Raw genomic sequence first — 8,838 nt, 5'->3', positions numbered from 1 at the left:
AATGTATTATAGAGACTTTAAAATTGAGAGACTGAAAAAAATGGCATAGATGATAGAGGCTCTATTCATCCCTCTGGTGACCAAATCAAAGTTGTGATGGAAACAAGGAGCAGCAGCAAGGAAAAATCACCTGGGATCTAGATGAATAAGCCATACAACTACGGAAAAATCCAAGAAAGTACCCTGCAATGGCAGAAGGTAAGACGGGGTGAGGACGCGGGGCTGCCTGGTCTGGAGCAGCTGAGTGAGACAGAGGCTGCAGCAGCAGCAGACACCTCTTAAAGGGGCCATATACCTTCGAGCAGATTTTCACGGTGACAGACTTGCTCACTCTGAGCACCAGTGTCAATTTGGCTGTGTGTAGGGGGCACCAGAGACTTACAGGGAGACATTGTCAGAGTGAGGGCCGAGGCAAGACTCACTCTCTACAGAAGTGCTGGCAGTATCCATTGTACCCTGTTGAGCCCTCCCCCTTCCCAGTGCACGGGACACAGCCCTGCCATAGCCCTGACATCATCAAACTGGATAATAGAGGTTGCTCTGCCCAGAAGATGCCCTGAAACACCACCTTCCCCAACTCACGGCCTCATTTAAGCCACATACAGGTATATCCTCAGTGATCAGGCGCTCCTTGCTGAGCAACACCTAGACTCACAGTGGAGGCAGCTGGCCTCGGTTTCTGGTGTGGTCTTTTGAGGCAACTATAAGCACAGCATCTGTGGATTGCTTGCTGAATCTTAACAGATGACCCTAGAGGGGTAGAGGCTTGAGCTAAGTTTGGCCTGCAGCTGAACCCCTCTCAAGACTGTGCCACTGTACATACACCTACTTCACAAATCCACACTAATAAGATGGGGAGACTTAGGAGCTTTGCTTAGTGCATAGAAACAGACATGGAAAGACAGTCAAAATAGGAAGACAAAGAAGCAGAAGCCATATGAGAGAACAGAAAAGAGATTCAGGAATAATGGAGTCAAGTAATCTAACAGATGCAGAATTCAAAACACTGGTTATAAAGATGCTCAGTGAACTTTTGGGAAGTATAGAGAACTTCAACAAAGAGATTAAAAATGAAAATGAAATTATAAAAAAGAACCAGTCTGAAATGAAGAACACATTATCCGAGATGAGAAGTATATTAAATGGAATAAACAAAGGAATAAACAAAGTGAATAAAGAAATGATCAAATACCCTATCTAGAGGACAGAAAAGCCAAAGACATGCAAGCAGAATGGCAAGCGATAAGATACCAAGACTATAAAAATAGTTTAAGGAGCATATCAGACACTATTAACGGTCTAAATATCCATCTAATCGGCATAACTGAAGAAAATCTAGATGTTGAACAGCTGTTTGAAGAAATAATAATGGAAAATGTCCCTAACCTGGTGAGGGAAATGGGCATAAAACCCCAGGAAGCTCAGAGAATTCCAAAAGTCAGGGATCCAAAGAGGCCCACACTAAGACACACCATAATTAAAATGCCAAAGGTTAAATACAAAGAAAGAATATTAAAAACAGCAAGAGAAAAACAGATAGTTACTTACAAGGGAACACACATAAGATTGGCAGCTGATTTCCCAGAAGAAACTGTGCAGGACAGAAAGGCTTGGCAAAAAATCTTCAACATGACGAAGACCCAGGATCTGCAACCAAGGATAATTTATCCAGCAAGGCTATCATTTAGAATTGAAGAACAGATAAAGAGCTTCCCAGACAAAAATAAGCTAAAGGAATTTATCACTACCAAGCCAATATTACAGGAAATGTTGGAGAGACTTCTTTAAGAAGAAAAATTATAAAAGACTCACTTCAGATTGAAAGACACACACAGACTAAAAGGAAGAGGATGGAAAAAGATATTGCTTTGATGGACCTAGAAGATATTTAAGTCAGACAGAAAAAGATAAACGCTATATGATTTCACTTATATTTGGAATCTGAGGAATAAAAAGAGCAAACTAATGAGAAACAGACACAAATAAAGTGGACAGTTTGGTGATGGACAGAGGGAAAGGGGGCTTGAGGGACTGGGCTTGGGGTAAAGGGTTAAAGAAGTACAAATTAGTAGCTGATGGTCACAGGGATGGGGAGCTCGACATAGGGAATGCAGTTAGCATTAATATGTTGGCTAGGTGGAGGGTCAGGAGGGAGGCAGTAATTGGAGGGATCATTTTATGAACCATATAGATGTCTAAGCAATGTACTGTATACTTGAAACTAATTAAAATACATAAATTTTTTTGAAAAAGTAATTCTAGAGATTAAAAAAAAATGTACTCCATGATCCAACAAATAATTTTGGCTTGCTTAAACAAGTAAGCTATGGAGAAATTTATGCAAAAACAAAGTTATCATAGCACTAATAATGACAATAAATTCAGCCATAAAAGTATATTTTTTTCATTTGTGTATTTAATAACTTTATTTTTTATAAATCAGTGAACTTTAAAAAACCGATTTATTTCTTAGGCTTTTGGAAGTTAAAAACATGAGTGCTATGTAATTTCTAAAATCTTAATTTTTGGATAAGGATTAAATTTATTTTAAATCAAAGTCTTGTATGAATATATAATTTAATAAAATGCTATATGAAAGTCAGAACACAATTCACAAAGCAGTAAATGAACCACAGTATTAAAAATATTAATTAATTTTTCATGAATTTCTCTTCTTTCTTTTTTGCTCTTTCAATGACATTTCTTTTTTGAGCAAACCAGTAATATTGAGGAAAGTGAGGTGTCAAAAAGTTCAGCATGACAAACAATTTATATAACTGACTTCAATTTATTTGAAAAGTTATTAAATAATAACTTGGAAAGAGTTCTAAAACTGGCTTATTTCCAAAAGACTCTAACCATAGTGATTCATTAGACCCCTAGCAAATCAAAAATTCTAAAATTAATAATGTCGTGATCTTGAAATAGTTTGTTTTCTAAAAGTTGGAGAGGGGTATAGAAAGACTGTCAGTGATCATTGTGTTTAAAATTATTCTCCATTTTATTGGAATGTATATATTTAAAGGGTTCTTTCAAAAATTAAAAAGCATCCTAAAACAAATAGCACACCTAAAAACAAATTTTCTTAAAGGAATTTTCTGTAACAATATCAAATTCCTCAATAAAGATAACCTTTAGTTTCATTTTTTTCTTCTTAAAATATTATTTCATTACTTCTTTAGAAATTATTATAGTCTCCATTTTATAATGAATATAATTTTACTTTATAAACTGAACAAATGACTAAAGATTTTTAAGTTAACATTTTTCTTGGTCTACGTTACCCATAATTTTGAGAGACTGAAGGTGGCAGAAGTGTAATGGGTAATAACCATCAAATGAAAGATCCATGGATGCTATGAATATTTAGCACTAATGGCTAGAACATCTTTTTTTGGGAAATATTGTTAGCTACAAAGTTCACAATGAAAAAGATTTTGGTTTTTATAGGTAGGAAAACATGATGGTACTAATAAGAACAAATTAGGCTATAGGAGAAAATATTCTATGCAATAATTTGATGCTTAGACTACATTTTAATAAAAATAAAATGCCAATATCACATTCTTCTGATAGTATTAAAAACCTTATGCTAAAGCTAAAATGTTAATGCTATGATAACGCTATAATGGTAAAACTTGCATCTTAGATGTATAATGTATACCTGAAGTTATGTAAATATTACATAATTTTAAGGGTAATTTGACTTAAAAATTTATGAAAGAATAACGGAGTATACCTAAGGTTATCTTTAAAACTATATTATTGTACTTACTTTGAGTTCTAAAATGAACAGTATATATCAGCATAATAGTTTAAACACTAAATTTTTAAGGAAAAAACTGCAGAGTATCTTAATATGGAAAATGAAAACCCGAACAGGGTCCTTCTGAGGTATTAGCTAATAGTATTATGAAAACAATGGATTTACACTAAATTTTTAGTGTCTTTTGTTTTTTCATTTGCTTGTTTTTTGTTTTTTGTTTTTTTTTAATTTTTATCTGCTGAAAGTATATGTAAGGGGTGGGAAAGGTTAATAAAATGAATTATAAGAAGTGAGGACAATAGAGAATGTGTAAAGTAATAATTTTTAAATGATAAAAATTAATATAAAATTTCAAGGTATTCTTGAGGCCAGTTGTATAAACAAGCTTCTATGTATGGTATGACTTTTTCATTAGTGCTTGCTGCCCCAATACATGTGATAATATAAAGATGTTTAGGTTTATGTGAGATGGAGTTTCATCCAGACAGGCAGGAAATAAGTTTTTGGAAGAGTATTATTAAAATGAATTTTTATCAACCCTATAACAGAATGAGAAGAAATGAAGAAAGATGAGTTCTGAGGTGAGTTCTGATAGAATGAGGGATGAAGAAGGAAAAAGATGAATAAGTGAGTCCTACATACCTAAATAATACCTAGAAATGTAGAAATATTTTCTATAGGATTGCATTGTGGGTGGTCTGAAAATGGTAAGACCTAACTCTGGATACCGTTGGAAGCAGGTTAGCAGCTTTATGACCTGAAAACCTGTGAAGCATCTCAACCAAGCCCGATTCAGGAAATTCTATACGTGAAATCTTATGCAGAATACAGTGCAGTTTAACCTGAAGGAAGGTAAAAATGTAGTTCGTATGTTTCCAAAAGTTCTCTAAATAATCAGTAATGAAAGAGCCCAGTAAGAAATTACACTTACAGTAATTTTGATGAATTAAGTTAACTGATAAAGCATCCAACTATATAGAACACCAAAAATACTGTGCAAAGAAAACAAACATTCCTTTTAGCTAAACTTGGAATAAAATAAAATGATCATGGATCAAAAGCAAAGCAGAATCAAGATTCCAAAGTGGAAACAATTTTGAGACCCTAGGGGATATAAAGTTCTTTGCCAGAACCCATTACCTGAGTATTATGTTTTAATGTTCATACAGAAAAGATAAGGTCTTGAATGCACAAATGGTAGAGAGTCTTTTAGGCATATGAACCTCAAATGGACAGAGCATCAGTGATAAGAGTGAGCAGGGAAAACATGATGCCCTGGGAAAGGGAGACGATCTTCTCAACCTCAGCTCTATATAGGAAAAAAAAAAGTAATAAAAGCTTCCTCTACAAATCTATAATTTTTATGTAGCATTCAGGTATAAAGTTTAATATCATACTATCTTAGTAGTCTGATTGAAAAAGTGATCTTAAGTTGATAGTAAATGCATGCACCTAAATAATGCAAGAGGGAGTCCTTTCTGGAAGAACACAGATCTATTGAAACCCTTATGATTTCTGACAAGGATATCAAATATGAGTTCACAATAAAATATTTTAAGACATAGGGCAATTAGTTAATATAAACAGAAACAAAGAATTCTGTCTTCAAGGACTTTAGATATAATTTTCACATACTGATGACAGATACAAGTAAAAGAATGGAAACAAGTATACAAGGTAGACACTAATAATAAGCTGATGTAGCTATATTAGTATGAGATAAAGCAGATATTGTGGTTCAAGCCATTAAAAAGGATACAGAGAGGACCTATGTAATGATAGTTTAATGCAGTAAGCAGATACATTTAAATATTTACGAAAAAAAACCTACCATAATTTAAAACATTTGTAAAACATAAAAAATAACCTCATTGTATAAGACAAAATTTGGCAGAAGAATGGAAAAATTGACAAGTCCACCTCCATATGCTGAGATTTAAAAATTTCTATTGAGCAATTGATACATTAAACAGACAGTTTAACGAGGGTCAAAGGATTTTTAAAATATATAATTAATGAGATTGATCTGAAGACATATACATACATACATATATAATAATTTATTTTCGAGCATATATTAAAAGATGATCACAGTTTGGAAAGATACAAAACCAAAATTTTGTAATTATAACAATTATTTTGGAAATTAAAATTTGTGAAAATTTTCCAAACTGGTGAGATTCAACTAAAGCACTTTTTCAAAATAAATAATTTAAACTTATGTTCATATATTTAACAGTCAAAGGGCTAAAAGTTAATGACCACAAGATCCAACCTAATAATTTAGAAAAGCCAACATACCAAGTGAAAAAAAGTAGAAGGAAGAAAAAGATAAAAATAAGACTGCAATTATATAACCAAATATTGGTTCTTTGAATATTAATTATTTGGATGAATTTGATATGTAGTAAAGAGATTAGAAAGCAATAGAAGACCATAACTGAAAATGGAGGACAGAATAAATATTATTGAAAGAAAAATAGGAACACGATTTTTTCTGTAAACGTAAAAACTTAAATTAACAACATATATATATATATATATATATAAATTATCAATCATTCAAGAAGAAATAGAAAAATATTTTTTTTAGAATTTGGAATTTTATAAAATTTAAAAATCGATGCTCATACAGAAATTGAATCACTGGTTAAAAATTGTTGTGGATAGCATCCAAGCAAAACTGACAGTGTATACATGAGAATCTCAAAGTAGGCAAAAGTGAGGGTCAGAAATTGAACAGCAAGGTGACACATAATCTAGCAGCAACTGTAGAGAGGAAGTAAGAGGAAAGAGACTTCTAAGGGTCTTGATTACTGTAGAACTTGCAGATTTCCAATAAGTACTCTCCACCAAAGTGAAAGATTATAAATTCTTGGGGAAATCTCAGCAGTTCAATTTGTTGAGAGCAGAGCAAAGTGGAAAGGGCTTTGCAAGCTACAATTCATGAGACAACTGCTTGTACTAAGAACAAACTCCTGGGAGTAAAATTCAAACAAAAAAGGAGAGGAACATTAAGGACAATTGAAAAAGTACAGATAAAAACACGTAAAGGAAAGCAAACGAGACACATTTCATAAGTTATAAAGTCATACTTCTGAATAGTTTGTGATTAAAACAGAAGAAAAAAATATTAGAACTATTAAACTAAGGACAACTATCTTCTCCGCAATCCCTTTTATTCCTTTCTAAGACTATGGTCCAGGGTCTCTTAATCTGTACACTTTTAACATTTTGGATCAGATGATTCTTTATTAAGGGAGGCTGTCCATTTCACTATAGGATTTTAGCAGTATCATTGGTTTTACCCACTAATTAGCAAAAACCAAAAATGTCTCCAGACATTTGCAGATGTCTCTGGGCGGTAATATCATAACTTTTTGAGAGCTCATCTCACCTAAGCATGAGCAATAGAAAAGAACTGTGGTTGAATTTCACACAAGCTGTTGTCAGAACAAAAAGAGAATGAGAGAGAAAAATTAATAATTACCTTATTTACAAAGAAGTCACATTAGAAAGATGAATCTTCAAAACATACTCAGAAGAAGCAAAAAGAAATAAAAAAGCTAAAAAAATTGAAAATATCATGAATAACAATTAGGAAAATTTCAGAAATAAGATATGACAAAAGGATCATCTGAAAAGGAAGTTGACAAAATCATATAAAACATTTTTGTGGAAAATTAAAATATATATTTAAATTTATAAATTAAGGCTAAAATAGAACAAATATAAGAATGAGAAACACTGGGGGGGTTTCATGGACCCATGCCCATGAGACCTACTGATAAATCTCATTGTACACCATCCAGAAGACTGAGGGATACATCCTGGGAGTTAATACTGCTGTTCTCGGGAAAGCCAGGGAAACCCCATTCCACCGTTGAAATGAAAAAATGCACGTATAAGTCAATAGGGGATCCAATATCCACTACATTAGACTGGAACCTAACATTCAAAATTTATTTATAAAATTAAGGATTATTTCAAGGCAAAACTACCAAACTAAAGGGAAAAAAAAATTAGCATTTCCATCCATATATACATTGATTGTTTCTTGCATTATTATTATTATTTCAACTCAGTTCCAGTATATGCTTTATACTCTTAATTTCTTTTAAAGGATTACCAGTTATAAATTAATCTGAATAATGCTCATTATTATACGATTGCTGAGGGGCAAACCTTGATAGGATGATGATGTGTGCCTTTAATATTTTCATTTAATATATATTACTTTAATAGAATAATTCCAAAACTATTGGTTAGGCAAAGTAGTTTTCTAGGTTGGAAAATTTTAATGCTGTGGCTAGTTGGGTGGGGATGCATACTTGGTTCAAAGTACCTGATGAGTTTAAAAATTATACAGTGGAAGTTGTTGCTTTTAAGTTTTGCCTTCCAACAATGGTCAGACTAAAAACACACGCACATGCACACACACACACACACACACATAATTTATATATTTTCTTTTTTTGTTAAATTTATCGGGATGATATTGGTTAATAAACTTAGTTTTCACATGTTCAATTTGATAATACTTCATCTGTATATTGCATTGTGTGCTCTTCACTCAAAGTCAGATCTTCTGTCACAATGTATTTGACCCTTTTTACCATTATCTACCTCCCCCTGCCCCCGCTTTCCCTGTGGTAACCACTAAACTGTTATCTGTGTCTATGGGTTTTAATTTGTCTTGTTTTTTGGTTTATATTCCACACATAAGTGAAATCACATGGTTTTCAACTTTTTCTGTCTGACTTATTTCCCTTACCATGATGATCTCAAGATCCATCCATGCTGTCACAAATGTCTGTATTTTATCTTTCCTAATGGCTAAGTAATATTACATTGCATCTATATACATCTTTATCCATCATCTATAGAAGGGCACTTTAGTCATTTCCATATCTTGGCCAACGTGAATAATGCTGTTTGCAAACATTGTTTACAAATCTTTTCCCATTTAATTGGTTGCCTCTATATCTTGTTAATGGTTTCTTTTGCTGTGCAGAAGCTTTTTAGTTTGATATAGTCCCATTCATTTATTTTTGCTTTAAATTCCCTTGTCT

Source organism: Pteropus vampyrus, unplaced genomic scaffold, assembly GCF_000151845.1.
Source record: "Pteropus vampyrus isolate Shadow unplaced genomic scaffold, Pvam_2.0 Scaffold54, whole genome shotgun sequence".
Taxonomy (NCBI): Eukaryota; Metazoa; Chordata; class Mammalia; order Chiroptera; family Pteropodidae; genus Pteropus; species Pteropus vampyrus.
The sequence above is the reverse complement of the archived record's forward strand: the minus strand, read 5'-3'. Positions refer to the sequence as shown.